The 14,961-nt window shown below is 40.7% G+C and overlaps 1 protein-coding gene across 17 annotated transcripts in view; it reads right to left on the bottom strand.

Annotated features, from left to right (window-relative positions):
• The window catches only part of PSPC1 (paraspeckle component 1), a 77,060-nt gene that overhangs the window by 12,870 nt on the left and 49,229 nt on the right, over positions 1-14,961 (bottom strand). Inside the window, exon 7 of one of the 17 annotated variants that reach the window (XR_006415869.1) lies at positions 7,365-7,437. The exons of the other annotated variants lie outside the window; for them this stretch is intronic. The gene's annotated coding sequence lies outside the window, so the exon portion shown is untranslated. The remainder of the gene's footprint in view (positions 1-7,364; positions 7,438-14,961) is intronic. 17 annotated transcript variants of the gene reach the window in all.

The raw sequence follows: 14,961 nt of genomic DNA, 5'->3' as shown, positions 1-14,961 counted from the left end.
TTCTCTACGTGGGGATACCTTTGAAGATGGTCTGGAAGCTTCATTGCATCCAGAATAAGGCAGGGAGACTGCTGCTGACTAGCCAGTACAAACATATAATGCCAATCCTCTAGCAGCTTCACTGCTTACAAATTGAAATCCAGGACCAATTCAAAGTGTTAACATTAATATTTAAAGTCCTGAACAGCTTGGGGCCAGGTTATCTAAAGGACCACCTCTTCCCATAAGTGCCTATGTGGCCCCTAAGGTCTTCACTGGAGGTCCTTCTCAGAGTCCCCTCTGAAGAAAAAGGGTGGCTACAAGTAGGGCCTTCTTGGCAGTAGCATCCCAATTCTGGAATCAGCTCTCCGAAGAGGTTTGCCTGGCACCTTCTATTCTTTTTGATTCCAGACAAAGACCTTTTTATTCACCCAATATTTTAAGGTAATCTTGAAGATTTCATGGTACTTATATATGGCGTTACTATGCTGGTTGGTTTTCAGTGTTTAAGAGCGATGGTTACTGTGTGGTTTTATTGTGGGGCCTTTTGTGTGTTTGATGTTGTGACTTTTTTCTTATAATATTTTGGCTATTTTATATTATGTTTTATTATCTATATTGTTATTATTCTATTAATATAGAATTTTGTAATCCATCTAGAGAGCCATTTTGGCTAAAAAGTGGGATAGAAATCTAATGAATAAATTATTGTACAACTAAATTAGTTTTTGAGGTGCATTTCTTCTCATCAGCTTAAAATGGTAAAAATATAGTACCAATACTGTATAAAATTGGCCCTTTTGTTCTGTCACAGAAAAAGGACAATGTACCCAAATATGAAGTGATGTAGTACACTTGGTTTACGTTACAATCCTGCCATGGCTTAATTATCCATTAAGACTGTAATTTTATGTGTGGTGACTGTGAGCCCCATTTTTACATGGCACATACTCAGGCACCCAGTTTGCTATATTGTGTGAATTTACTTGCCACAATAAGCTACAGCAAGCTGCCCAATTGTGGTCACCATGCAAAAATGGCACAAGGTTATATGCTGCTATTACCCTCATGGTAAATTGACCTACCATGAGCTGCTGTGATAAATGCACAGCCTCAATGACTCTTTCCCTCTTGCTAAAAAAAAATCTGAGGTGAATGTTGCAGCAGCTTATAAAGTATATTTTTCTGACTATCTACAGTTTTCAAATACTTTGTAGCTCATGCTGCATTAATCTACTATATCCCTATGGTTGCCTTTACGTAGCCTGACATTTTACAAATAACAGATGCGCAGATTTATCTTAAGGTTTTACAAAGCTTTTGATCTTCTATTGTAGGAAGATAAGAAACTGCCTTATACAGAATCAGACCACTGGTCCACCTAGTTCAGTACTGTCTATACTGATTAGCACAAGCTCTCCCAGAGTTCAGGCAGGAATCTTTCCCAGACATACTTCATAATGCTGGAGATGGAACCTGGGACTTTGTTTGCCAAGCATATACTCTACCTTGCTATAAACTTTCATCTATTATACAACTCTCTCTCTGTGTGTGTGTCTCCATCCATGTACCAAAGTTGCCTGAGTGAAAAGTAAACAATATGTGCAACAGTCATGTGAAGTTGGATCTAAAGAAGCCTACCCGGAAGAATATAACAGCTATTTCTCTGGATTTCACCCATTATCTGAATAGCGTATTTTTCAGTACACAACTTTCCTTAAGGTGTTCTGTGCCCCAGTCTGGAAGGAGCAGAAAATTAAGCTGACAGTCATGAGGGTTTTTTTTTCTTAAATTTCAATATTTGTTTTACAAAACCAAAGAAATCATAAAATGCGTAGGATATCCTGCAGTTTACTTGTAAATGTATTAACTAAAACAGGGCAGACAAGCAACCAGCTGTACTAAGTGAGACAGTCTTAAGTGGTTACTCTTTATTTATTTAGCATATTTATATACCATTTCTTTCAAAATGAACATCTAGGCATGGCATTCCCAAGGAATCTCCCATCCAGGCACTAATCAGAGCCAAACCTGCTTGACTTTCAGCAAGGCAGCTGCACATGTTGTGCGGGCCTCAAACCTTGATTGTTTCTAACAATCCAGAATATATTTGCGTTACTGATATCAAAAGAATCACCTCCAGCAAGGCCAAAAATTGCAGTTGTCTCCATTAACGTGAAGAAATTCAAGCAGAAATGATTTAAGACATCCAGGAATTAGAAGATATACCTTAGAAAGAACACACTGCTCTACTGTCAAAGCCTGTGGGAAAAATGCTCAGATTTTTTCTAATGAAATCTCTTATTTTTATATTGGCCAATACCCAAAGATCTCTGGGCAGTTAACGAAGTTAAAAACAATTTGTTGTTAGTCGCAAAGTCGTGTCCGACCCATCGCGACCCCATGGACAACATTCCTCCAGGCCTTCCTGTCCACTTAAGCTCACAAAAACAACAACAATAGTTTTAAACAATAGCAAGAGTTAATAACAAAATTTAAACTGATAAGACCACAGAAGTTGCAACTAAATCAGCACAGAGCACAGCAGCAATGCATGATAAAATACAATATAAAAACTAAAGTTAAAAGGTTAGCCATTAAACAGCTTTTACACTGGGAGACTAAAAAGGGGGTTGTCTTATGCCAAAAAGAAGACAAAGTAGGTGCCCGGTGCAACTCTTTGGGGAGCCCAATGAATTTAGACTATTGTATGAGCTGTGAATTTCTTTGCAACTCAGAAGGGCAAGTTTTAAAAATTAAGGCAAGAAGAGAATATTCCACAGAATTTTATGTGCTACATTCCACTGAATCAATCAGATTAAGTATAAGACACAAAGCTTTTCACCTACCTTTATTTCAATATACTGCAAAAATACTGAAGGGCAGCTGTAACTGTGCAAGGTATTTTTAATAACTGTAGTCTTAATTGTACATATAACCTTGGTTCCAAAATTGGTATACTTTAGTGGGATCCCAGAACACAAATGGCTTGATTTTTTAGAAGTTATATAGAAGACTAAGTAAGTATTAAATGAAACAGAACAAAGTAAACATATATTTCACAAAAATCACTGCTACCTGCAACACAGCTTTTTCTAACTGGCTACATATATCTTCTGGAAGGCAAAACAGGGCCAAAGTCTTTAGACACAATCTAGCAATATGTACTTGTTCAAACCAAACACAAGTGCTGTTCTGAATTAAGTGTTCACAGGACAATATTCTTCTTTAATTTTACTACGAAACAAGATAGGAATATATTCATCTGAGAGCCATCTGGAAAAGTGATGCATTAACACAAATTTCCATAAGTAGAGGTATCCAACTGTGAAAGTTTGATGCATATTTATTCAACAAACTCACAATATTAAGACAACTAATCAGTCATTCAAATGACTTTATTATAGTTTGCTGTACATTTTTAAAATTTCATGTTAAGAAGGAAGTTCAGTATCACTGTGGATCGAACTATATAAAAGGTGTAATTCTGCCACTTATTTATTGTGCTTATAATACATCAAAATAATAAATGTAATTCATTCCTCTGGACGTAGCAACATCTTCCAGTTCAGTGAAGTACTTTGATGGTAGACTGTTTAACTACTTTCTTCTCAGTGGAATGTTGAATTATCCTACCCCAGTCCTTTGACTACTCAAGAGATAAGAGAGTTACCAAGAGTGATACAACAAAACTTAAGTGGATGCAACTGTTTAAGGATCCAGTGCAGACACACTGAATGGAAAGGTAATCTAATTTGCCTTGAATATATTCTCAGACAGCCTAATTAGCCAGTACTGAAAAATTAAATTCAAAATTCTTAAATTAAACTAAGATTATATTAAAGTTACAAATGTAGATAAGGATCATGCACTCCTAGTATATGAAGTAATTCACATTTTGATATTTGGTAACAGAGAAAGCATTAAGACTTGAGAATATATTGCATTTAGGATAAATCTATATTGTGTTCCATGAATCCTAATCTATATCAAATGTCGGAGCATTTGATTAAAACATTCCTGTAAGACCATGTAGGAAAGTCAATTTGGTTCAGAGGTTGCCCTCTTTCTTTTGTAGATCAGTGAGAACCACTGTAGCAATGGGGGACTGCTAAAAAGGAATAACAACAACAATAACAACAACGTTATACATTGCTTTTAGTAATTATTATGTTTGTGCACTTCTCCAAATACATGCATTTTTCATTGGAAAACTGCATTGCAGAATTCAGTGAAATGCAAGCAAAAACTGTGTCTCAGTTCATGTACTCATTCTGGAAGTTCCTGTTAGACAGGTTTGCAATAAAAGACAAACCAAATTTCTGTCTCCATTTTTAGCAGGACCAAAACAGTAACCATTTTCACCCTAGTTACAAGTTCTTGTACTCTGATACTTGATAAACAGTCTGCCCAGACCTGATGATTGCACTAAGACTTGGTAGTTCTAGTCTTCAAGCAAAATGTTGCAGATGCTTCCATCATGTTTTTCTCCTTCACACAAATACATTCTGATTAAATTGGCTAAATCAAGGTAGTCACTTGTTTGATTTCCCTGTTCCCTTGTTTACTCTTTAACAATGGTTTATCCTTTAACAAACCCAACATGGTAGTTTCTTGAATAAAAATTTATTTATTTTTATTTTATTATTTTATTCAAAAATTTCTATGCTGCCCCATTTGCCAAAGCCTCAGGGCAGCTTACAAAACATCAGTTAAAATATAAAACACTAAAAATATAAAACACATTAACATTATAAAATAAGTCGCCCTGGCCGAAGAATTAAGCAAATATTAGCAATTAAAATGACGTTTGAATAAAAAGGTCTTCGCCTGGCGCCGAAAAACAAATAACGACAGAGAACTGGCAAACTTCGCAACAGGATATAAAATCAGAAAATATAAGGTGTCTTACCTGTTTTTGTACTTCCACTGGTATTTATAACACTGAAATTTTGACTGGACTATCATACTGTACTGCAATACAATTACTTCTTTGATTTTAGAAGCTGAAGTACTGCTTGTTATATTTTATAATAATTGCAGTAAACTAATAGTATCATGAGTAAGATAAAAGTAAAAATGACTAAGTTCATTATCAGAACACAATCTAGAAGGTAATTAGGACAAGTTAAAGGATCCTTCACAGAGAAAAGACTATATGCCAGATCAGGGATATCCAACCCGTGGCCTGGGATACCTATGAATGCAGTCCAACACAAAATCTTAAACTTACTTAAAACATTATGAGATTTTTTTGAGATTTATTTTGTAATTCAATTGTGTGGTTCTCCAGTATGAACTTTGTAGATGACAACATCGTGTTGCAATATCATGTAAAATAATCATAAATACACTCTTGCTATTTGTATGCACGTGTGGCTTCAGTTTTACAACGGTGTACAGCTTCCATTTGTGAGCAACCATTTTCAAGAATAAAGCACATTAAGAGTAAAATTAGAACCAAAATATCTAATGAGCACCTTGAGAACTGAGAACTCACTGCAACTATTTCCATTGAACCAGATATTGATGCATTAGTTTCTCAAATAGTATGTTAAATATTCCACTAGTTTTATGTTGCCCTCTTTTACTTTTATAATAAAAATATTAAAATTTGATGATGTTGTATTGCTAAGATATGTTCATTTTCTATATTAGGGATTGCAAATTTGGGATCTGCTCAATGATTTTAAAAGACTCTCCAAATGGGGTGCTGCATAATTAGGACTTTTTTTGCTTATCTGTGGTAGCGGATATCACGAATATTATGTACATCAGTTTTTTGCTCATCAGTTTTTATTAGTTTATGTATTTAATGTGCAGCCCAAGACAATTCTTCTTCCAATGTAGCCCAGAGAAGCCAAAAGGTTGGACACCCCTATGGTAGATAGAGTAGTGTTTGCCTAGTAACTTTACCTTTGTGTTTAATTACTTCATTGGACCCCACTTCCTATTTACTTTAGAATTTTGACTTAAGATCTTTAACCATGAATTTTATTGTGACAATAACTGTGCTCATCCCCAAAACTCAAATTTCACTATTTTATTTACTAAATTTACAATGGAATATTGGGGGTGGGGGGGAGACCCAGGGATTTATAGGCTAGTTACGTTTTCATCTGTTCTGGGTACACTGCTTGAAAGAATTATTAAAAATTGAATCAGATAAGCACATACAGGGACAAGCCCTGCTCAAAAAGAATCAATATGACCACCACAAGGAGATGTCCTGCCAAAGACTTTAGTTGTTTGAGACGCTCAACAAACATGTGGACAGGGGCAATTCAGTAGACAGAAGACGATTACTTGGTTAGAAGATACTGATTACTTGGACTTCTAAAAGGCTTTTGACAAAGTTCCTTACCAAAGGCTTCAAGGTAAATGAAGTAGTCATAGAATTTAAAATGGGGGGTGGTGTCTTATGAATCACTAACTGGTTGAAGAATGGAAGAAAGAAGGTGGGGATAAATAGCAATTTCTCTCAATGGAATTTGTAACCAGTGGAGTCTCACAGGGATTTGTATTAGGATTAATGCTTTTCAACCTATGCATAAATGGAATTAGAAGTAAAGAATAAAAGGCCATGTTTTCTGATGACACCAAACTTTTTAGGGTGGTTAAAACTAAACCAATCAAAAAGGAATTGTGAGGAGCTTCAAGCTGGGAGATGTGCATCAAAATGGTAAATGTAATCCACTGTAAGCAAGTACAAAGTAATGTTCATTGGGGCAAAAAATCCCAACTGATGGGATCTTAAGTTGGCAGTGGTAGAGCAAGAAAAGGATCTTGGGGTAGTGGTGGACAGTTCGATGAAAATGTCAGCCCAGTGCACAGCTGCTGTGAAAAAGGCAAACTTCATTCCAGAGTTAATTACTAATAAGAGTAAGGAAAACAGAACTGCCAAGATCTTATTCTCCTTATACAAAGCTTTGTACAACCCCTTTGTGACAACCACACTTAGAATACAGTGTTCAGTTTTGGTCACCTTACCTGAAAAAGGACATTACTGAGTTGGAAAAAGAATAGAGAAGGGAATGAAAATGATCAAGGGGCTAGAGCATCTCCCCTATTATTTCTTTCATTTCATTTCATTTCTATACTGCCCCATAGTCAAAGCTCTCTGGGAAGTTCACAGTTATTTATTTATTTAATATAACATGCAATAGCCAAAGCTCTCTGTAAATAGAAATACTGACAGATAAATAAATAAATCTAATTTCCATAATGCCAAACAGCCAAAGTTCTTTATAAAACAACCAGAGAATACAGTGAAACAATAAAGTGCAACAAAAATATCATAAAAGCAACATTAAAATTAATTTTAAATATGGGGTAAAATGCATTTAAAAATACAATTAAAATACCCAACAAAGAAGAAGACTCACTTGAATAATCCCCTCAGGCCCCTGGATAACTAAGGAGATCTTTACAGGTCGCTGCATAAAAAGCTGTCTTGACCTGGACCCAAAAAGATGGTAAATTTGGCATCAGGCAGGCTGCAGGAGGGAGGTTGTTGCAAAGATAGAGGGAGGTAAGCATGGAAAAGGTCCTCCCCCTTGTTGCCAGTCTCTGAGCCTCCCATGGGTTGACACTCGAAGGAAAGCTGAGCATAGTGTCTGGGTAGATCACAGCCGGGAGAGATGCTCCAACAGGTATTTCAGTCATAAATCATGTAGAGCTTTACAGGTTAAAACCAGCACCTTCAATTGGGTCCAGAAGCATACAGACAGCCACTGCAAGCAGGCCAGAATTGGTCTTATGATGTTCAGACCTACAGGTCCCAGTTATTAATGTGCCTGCTGAATTCTGCACCAGCTGTAGCTTCTAAACCATCTCTTCAAGGGCAGCCCCACAGAGTAAGTTACAGCAATCTAGAGATTTCCAGCGTAGTATAGCTCACTGAAGCCAGGATATTTCTGTCCAGATTGGGCTGAAGCTGGTAGAAGGCATCACTGAGACTTGACAAAGATGAATCAAGAAGCACTCCCAAACTATGAACCTGTTCCTTCAGTGGGAGTGCAACCCAGCTTGAACACCTGCCATTTAGTCAAAAAAACCACCCAGCAACAGTATCTCAGTCTTGTCTGCACTGAACTTCAGTTTACTGACCCTCATCCAGTCCACTGTCAGAGCCAGGCACCCATCTAGCACATCCACAGCCTCACCTGCTAAAGATGAAAAGGAGAACTAGAGTTGCATATCATCAGTATATTGATGGCAATGCACTCCCAAACTCTGGATGATCCCACTCAGCATTTCATGTAAATGTTTAATAGCATGGGGGACATAACAAACCCCTGAGAAACTCCATGCTGAAGGACCCATGGGGCTGAACATTATTCCTCCAGCACCATCTTCTGGAAATGGCCCCAGAAGGATACCATGGCCAATGGTACTGAAAAGTGCTGAGAGATCCACGAGTATCATCAGGATCACACTTCTGTGTCTTTCTCCTGGCACAGGTCATCATACAGGACAAACCAATGTTACTTCTGTGCCAAAACCTGGTCCGAGCCACAACTGAAATGGATCCAGATCCAAGAGTGCTTGGAATTGCTTGGCAACCATCCTCTCTAGAACCTTGCCCAGGAAAGGGATGTTTGCTATCAGTCTAAAGTTGTGAAGATCTTCAGGTCAAGGGAGGACTTTTTCAGAAGTGGTCTCACTGCCACCTCTTCCACAAGACATGAGACCACTGCATCTAGCAAGGAGGCATTAATCACCTCCTTGGCCTAGCTAGTGGTTTTATAAAACATTACTGGTTTATATAAGCCAGGGGAAGCAAGGGCCTAGTACAGAGTTGCACTTTATCCATATCCTCAAGCTGTACCAACTGAAACTCATGAGAAGCAGCTACAACTGGGGAAGTTTAGCTTAGGTAAAAGTAAGGGGAGACAGGATGGGGGTGTTTAAAATTATGCAGAGTGCAAAACATACGGAGTGCAAAACATGCAAAACTTTTCTCCTTCCATAACTCAATCCTGGGGTAGCCCATGCAGCTGATTGAGGGAAGGTTTAGGGTAGATAAAAGGAAGCACTTCTTCACACAGCATTTAAATAAACTATGGATTCACTACTGGGGATGTGCTAATGGCCACCAATCTAGATGGATTTAAAAGGGGACGGGATAGGTTGACAGGGGAGGAGGATATCAGTGGTTACTAGCATAACTGGCTATGTGTTACCTACTTTAGCTGAGGTGGCATGCCTGCATACACCAGAGGAAGGACCTTGGGCAGGTGGAGGTATTACAGCCAGGACCTGTGGGCAGTTCATTTGTCACTGTGTATATGGAGTGCTGGACTAGATGGACCATTGATCTGGCCAGCCTGGCTTTTCTTTAGTTTTTGATCATGACAAAAGACACAGAAATTACAAGAGAACATTTAAATAAATTTAGAAATTATAATATTCAGCAAATCATAAACAGCAAAGATTTAAGAACCATTTTTCCAATTTAAAACTTTCATCTGCCTCCTAAAAGCAGGAAAAAGAATTGAGTAAATCCCACTGAATAGAGAATTCCAGTAATGGATTGGTACCACCAAAGCATTTCTAGATGTTATGAAATTCCACTTTACATGGCAAAAGAATTTATAATAGCCTCTTCAAATGATTTCAAAGTATAAGGGGATATATAAAACAGCAGCCAAAGCCGCCTAAATCTTTAGAGATTGAATGTAATATTTTGAGTTCATCCTGTAGGTAAAGAGTTATGTTAGGACCTGTGTTGTATTAGTCTCAGTTATCAATACCCAGAGAAATTAAATTCAAACAACTCAAAAAAATTTTTTTACATTGTTGGCCTTTTGTGCTATTCAAAATCCCATTGTGGTATTTTACCATGATAAGCTTGATCTTTAGAAACTACAATATGAAACAATAGTTTGTTTTATAGTTTTTCCTTTATGGCTTGTTGTATGGTCTGAACCTAGGATAACGGCTTCTATGGTCCTGGTATACAATTACTAGAGTCCCTTGGAAAGAGCACCAACTGCAGAAGCCACTTCACCGATTCAGCCATTATGTGTGACTCAGTAAGGAATAGGCAGGCAGCATAGGTAGGGGGCATGCACCTTGGGATTGCATTTCAGACACAGTAGCTAATGGGATGCAGGCCAATAGCAGGAAGCCTGAGCAGGGAGGGTGGAAAAGGCAGGTTGCCTCCCTGTAACTGTTGTTCTTCGAGTGATCATCTGTACATTCACACATATGTGAATGTGTTTGGGAAGATTCCTGTAAGCCTAGCATTTCTGGCAGGAACCCCACCTCCTTCCCCGTTATATAAATACATGTTCAGATCATCTTCTCAGTCCCTCTGTAAACTGTTGTTTGCCCTATGTGTGGGTCTCCTAAGTGTCCTATTGCTATGTAAATAGTAGGTAAAAAGTCACTGACACGGGGTTGGCGGGTAGGTTGTGCCAATGCACAGATGACCACTCGAGTTACGGGTACACAACCTGCCTTTCTTTGTCATAGTCTCTGTGCATCACACGTATGACTGACTAGCAAGCATGCCATTAAAGGTATTGTCACAGAAGAATAGAGGACAGTACAGCCCAACCAAATGAACAGTTCTGCCTGGCTCTCACACTGAGCTGATAATGATGGACAAATATGGAAGGTGTTGACCATGTTGCTGCTCTACAGAAAGCAACCAGGGTAGTCCAGCATGGAGGGCCATCAACATCAAGACTGCTCTGGTGAATGAGTTCTAGGGTGATCTGGCAAATCCAAGTCCACTAGCTGGTACACTAGCAATTCTTTAGACAAACCAGTGTGCAAGGTGCTGGGACTCAACCAGTTCTCCTTGGAGTGGTCCGCATACTTTATGAAAAGCCATTTCATTTTGTGAATCAACTTGGTTTGGAACTGATAGAATGCCAATGCACACAAGACATCAAGTATATATTATTTCAATGTCCATAGAGGGTGAAGGGTAGAATGCTGGGAGAACAATTTCTTGGGTGATATGAAAGAAAGATGAATTCAAGTATCCTCTGAATGGTTGCAGTGAATGGATCAAAGGAGTGTTCTCTTGCATATCCACTAAACTGTGTCCATTTGGTAGAAAACAAGTGTCTGGAAGTAGATGCAAAACTGTTTTTAAAATATCCTAGAACCAAGGGTAGAAATCCATGGCTGCAGCCATGAGGTAAGTGGATGAGCTTTCTACGAAAGTTGTAGTGGAGGTATGTTCCCAGGGGACAGATTCAATTGGGGTAGTACTCACAGAATCACTGAATACTAGGAGTTGGAAGGGGCCATGAAGGCCATCAGGCCCAAGCCCCTGCTGTTGCAGGGGACCAAGTACACCATTCCACTCAGATGGCTGTCCCATTTCTTTTTGAATGCCTCTAGTGTGGGAGAGCCTACCATCTCTCTACTCATGAAAGTTTGAATAGATATGCAAGCATCTAGTGAGGCAGTCAGATTTGTTAAAAAGATTAGCCGAGCACAGTATTTTCCCTTGAGCTTGGGCCAGCAAGTTCGGAGTGGACAGATGTTTGAAGTTGTGGTTGGAGAGCTAGAGTAGGGAACCGAGGCTGCCTGGGTCACTATGGTGCCATTAAGATGGCCTGTGTGTTCATTTTTCATATGGTCCTCATGATAAGGTGAAATGGAGGAAAGGCATAAAAGAAGGTTCCTGGCCACGGAAGGAGGAAGGCATCTCTGCTTGAGTTCTCGCTGATCCCCGCTCTCAAACAATAGGTGCCGCAAGTAGCATTCTCCTCCATGGCAAAGAGGTCCATGGATGGGGTGCTCCATGCAGTTAAAATGTTGCTGCAAACACAAGGGTTAAGTTCCCACTCATGCATCTGGAATGGGATCTGGCTGAGTGCATCCACAGTTACATTGTGTATCCCAGACATGTGGATGGCTAAGCAGGGTGATCTTGTGCCAGACGTGCCAATCCCAAATTTGAAGGGTCAGCAATGTGAGAGAGATGGATTTCGCCTCAGCCTGAAAGTCTGATGCATCTTGAATGGATTTTTCAAGTTTAACACACAGCCCCAACTGGTCAAGACCAATGCAGGTGTTTTCAATTGCCTGCAGCAAGTTTTGTTTAGTATCAACTACAAGAAGCCAGTCATCCAAATAGGGGCAGACATGTATCCTGTACAGACATAAATGTGCACAAATCAGAACATTTGGTAAATACTCTCGATGCTGTAGAAAGACCAAACAGTAGCACCTTGAATTTATAACTGGTGGTGCTGACTTGAAAATGAAGAAAATTGATGTAGATGGGAATGGATGCTGTATAAAAGTAAGTATGCTTCAAATCAAAGGATATGAACCAGTCCCCTTTTCTTAATGGTGGCATTATGCCTTAGAGGAAAACCATTCAGGACTTTTGGACTGGAATGAAATGGTTCACACCTCAGTCTAAAATTGGCTGCTGACCATCTTTCTTAGGAATGCTGAAATACCACAAATACAGACCAAGCTTAGCTTCTTATCAGTCTACCGGATAAACCGCACCCTTTGCTAGTAAGCTGAAACTTCATTCATTCAGATTGGAGGAGGAGGAGTGATGTGCATCAATCCGAAATGAAGCAGGGTCACAAATTCAATTTCGCAGCCATGATGAACGATAGAAAGAACCCACTGGTCAGATGTGCCAGATTTCCAGGTGGATACATGGTGGCTTAGGCAGTCCCCAAACAGGGACAGAATACTGTATGAGAGACTGGTTCCCATTGCCCACCAGCACTGCCTTTTTTCTAACTAAGGGCATGGAATCGAGCACCATCATGACGGTGTTAGCAGTTTTGAGATTGTCCACAGTGAGGGCGACTAAGGTAGGAGCCCTGTTGCCTAGCTTGGGGTGGCTGGTATTGAGGGGCTTAGGCCCATGGCTACTTATGTGACCTGGGCTGAAATGGGCTGATGCCCAGTATTGCTACCTTGGCCTCCTAAAGAGTGTCCAGGCATTAATTAGTGCAAGCATGAAAGAGGTCTTCTCTGTCAAACAGCATGCCTTCTATCCGGAAATTCATCTCCTGGGAAAGGTTGGCCACCCAAAGCCATTCATGATGTTGGATTGCCACCACACATGTAGGACCCTCCAGTCGCAGTCAATGTGATGACGCACTGTGGTAATTTATTGTTTGGTTAGCTAAATAGGTTCAGCTAGGAAGACTCTGGCCAGTTCCCGCTCTTGGTCTGGTAGGAAAGCAGCCAGAGCCTCCATCTTCTGCCAGAAGACCCGGTACCTCCCCATCATAGCTTCGTAATTCAAGATGCAGAGGCCCAGATCCATTGCTAAGTAGATGCAGTGCGCCACCATGTCAAGTCTTCAACTCTCCTTGTCAGTTGGTGTGGAATGCTCCCTGCAAGGGCAACCCTGGGTAGACTTGGCAATCATGGAATTTGGGCATGGATGGTGTAGGAGGTAGGGGATGCCTTGGATGTTGGGATGAACCGTACTGCTACCAGAACAGAGTCCTTGGTTCGCATTATGTCATAAATGGGATCTTCCATCTGGCCTATGGTTTGCTGCACCTGGATGTCTAAGGACATGGCCATCTGCAAGACCTGTTCCGAAAAATGTCCAAGTCTCTTCCTTGGGGATCCTGGGCCTTGGGAGGAAACAGTGTTATCCAGGGAGGTTAAGAAAAGTTCCATGGAGTCTGCATGGGATTTGGAATCCAAACTGTAGTCCATCCGATCAGTGCAATGGATCCAGTTGATGAAGAAGGTGACCTCTGGGCACTCTCCTGATGCTACTGCAGGCTCTGTGAAGCGCTTGGCTCTTGCTTGGGATGATGGTCATGGTGGGGACCAGTGGCGTGTAGCATAAGGTGGAGGTGGAACTGGTGGCCAGGCATAATATCGAGAGTCTGCCAGGTATTCCCATGGGTAACCTTGTAAGTAGTGTCCCGGATAGGGATATGCACCTCAGTGCGGGCTTCCCCCATGCAGTTACGTCACTGGTTCAATGCCTGGAATAGAGTGACAAAGCGAAACTGGTGACGGGTTGGAGGAGAGGGAATGGATGGGGTGGCTCCATGGGATTGGCTCCATGGATCGGAACACAATGCCTGCATCAGTCCTGCTGGGAAGCTATGTGGCAATGGAGCCAGAAAATCACACATCTCTCCAAGCAAAAAAGATGCCGATCCCGGTACCTCGGTTGACTGGATGCAGCAGTCCAATTAAGCTGGAGTTGGGGAGTGCTGGATAGGCGAGGCTTGAATCAGTGAGGAGCTCAGTACGGGTGGTGTGTTTAGTTTTATGACATTTCTTCGCTAGTTTAGCATCCTTGGGCTCAAGGTATTTTCTTTTCTCTTTGTGGTTTTTTGGCACATCAGAGATTGCAGATGGGTTAGAAGTCAGAGCAAATGGCTTCAATTTGCCCAAAGCACTGGTGGAAGGGCACTTTTTAGAGACCTCCTTTGAAGTCGAAGAGCCTTCACCTTTTGTATCAGTGAGATCTCACATGGCTCCTACATTTCCATCCTCTGGCAGCCAGCCCTGTTTTTGCAAGTCTGCTTAGTGAAGGCTTGGCAATGTGGACACTTGTCCACTTGATACTCCTTGCCCAAACAGAATCGGCATAATGAATGCCCATCAATAGTTGACATTTTCACACCACAGTAAGCACACTTTCTAAAAGCCAGTTTGAGCCACATAGGGAGAGAAAAGGAGAAGAGAGATTCAAGAACAAGAGAGTGGGAAAAGATTAGGAGAGTGAGTGTATGTGGGGGGGGATTCAAAGCACAGTGGTACCTCAGCTCATGAATGCCTCACAAATTGGGTCGCAAACACAATTTATAAAAATTTTGACTCAGGTCGCCAACTCCCATTGGGTGGCGGCCGCGATCACGCTGGGAACAGGGAAGGGTTGATGGCTGAGATCACACCTGTCTTTCCTGCAGGAGCGCTATTGCGATCTTAGCCATCTCCCCCCCAGCACGATTGCACCCGTCTCTCCCCTGCAGTGCGCCCGCATTTGCACCCATCTCCCCCCCCCCC

This window comes from Varanus komodoensis, unplaced genomic scaffold (assembly GCF_004798865.1).
Source record: "Varanus komodoensis strain SLA01 unplaced genomic scaffold, ASM479886v1 scaffold4, whole genome shotgun sequence".
In the NCBI taxonomy this organism is placed as follows: Eukaryota; Metazoa; Chordata; class Lepidosauria; order Squamata; family Varanidae; genus Varanus; species Varanus komodoensis.
The sequence above is the reverse complement of the archived record's forward strand: the minus strand, read 5'-3'. Positions and strand labels throughout refer to the sequence as shown.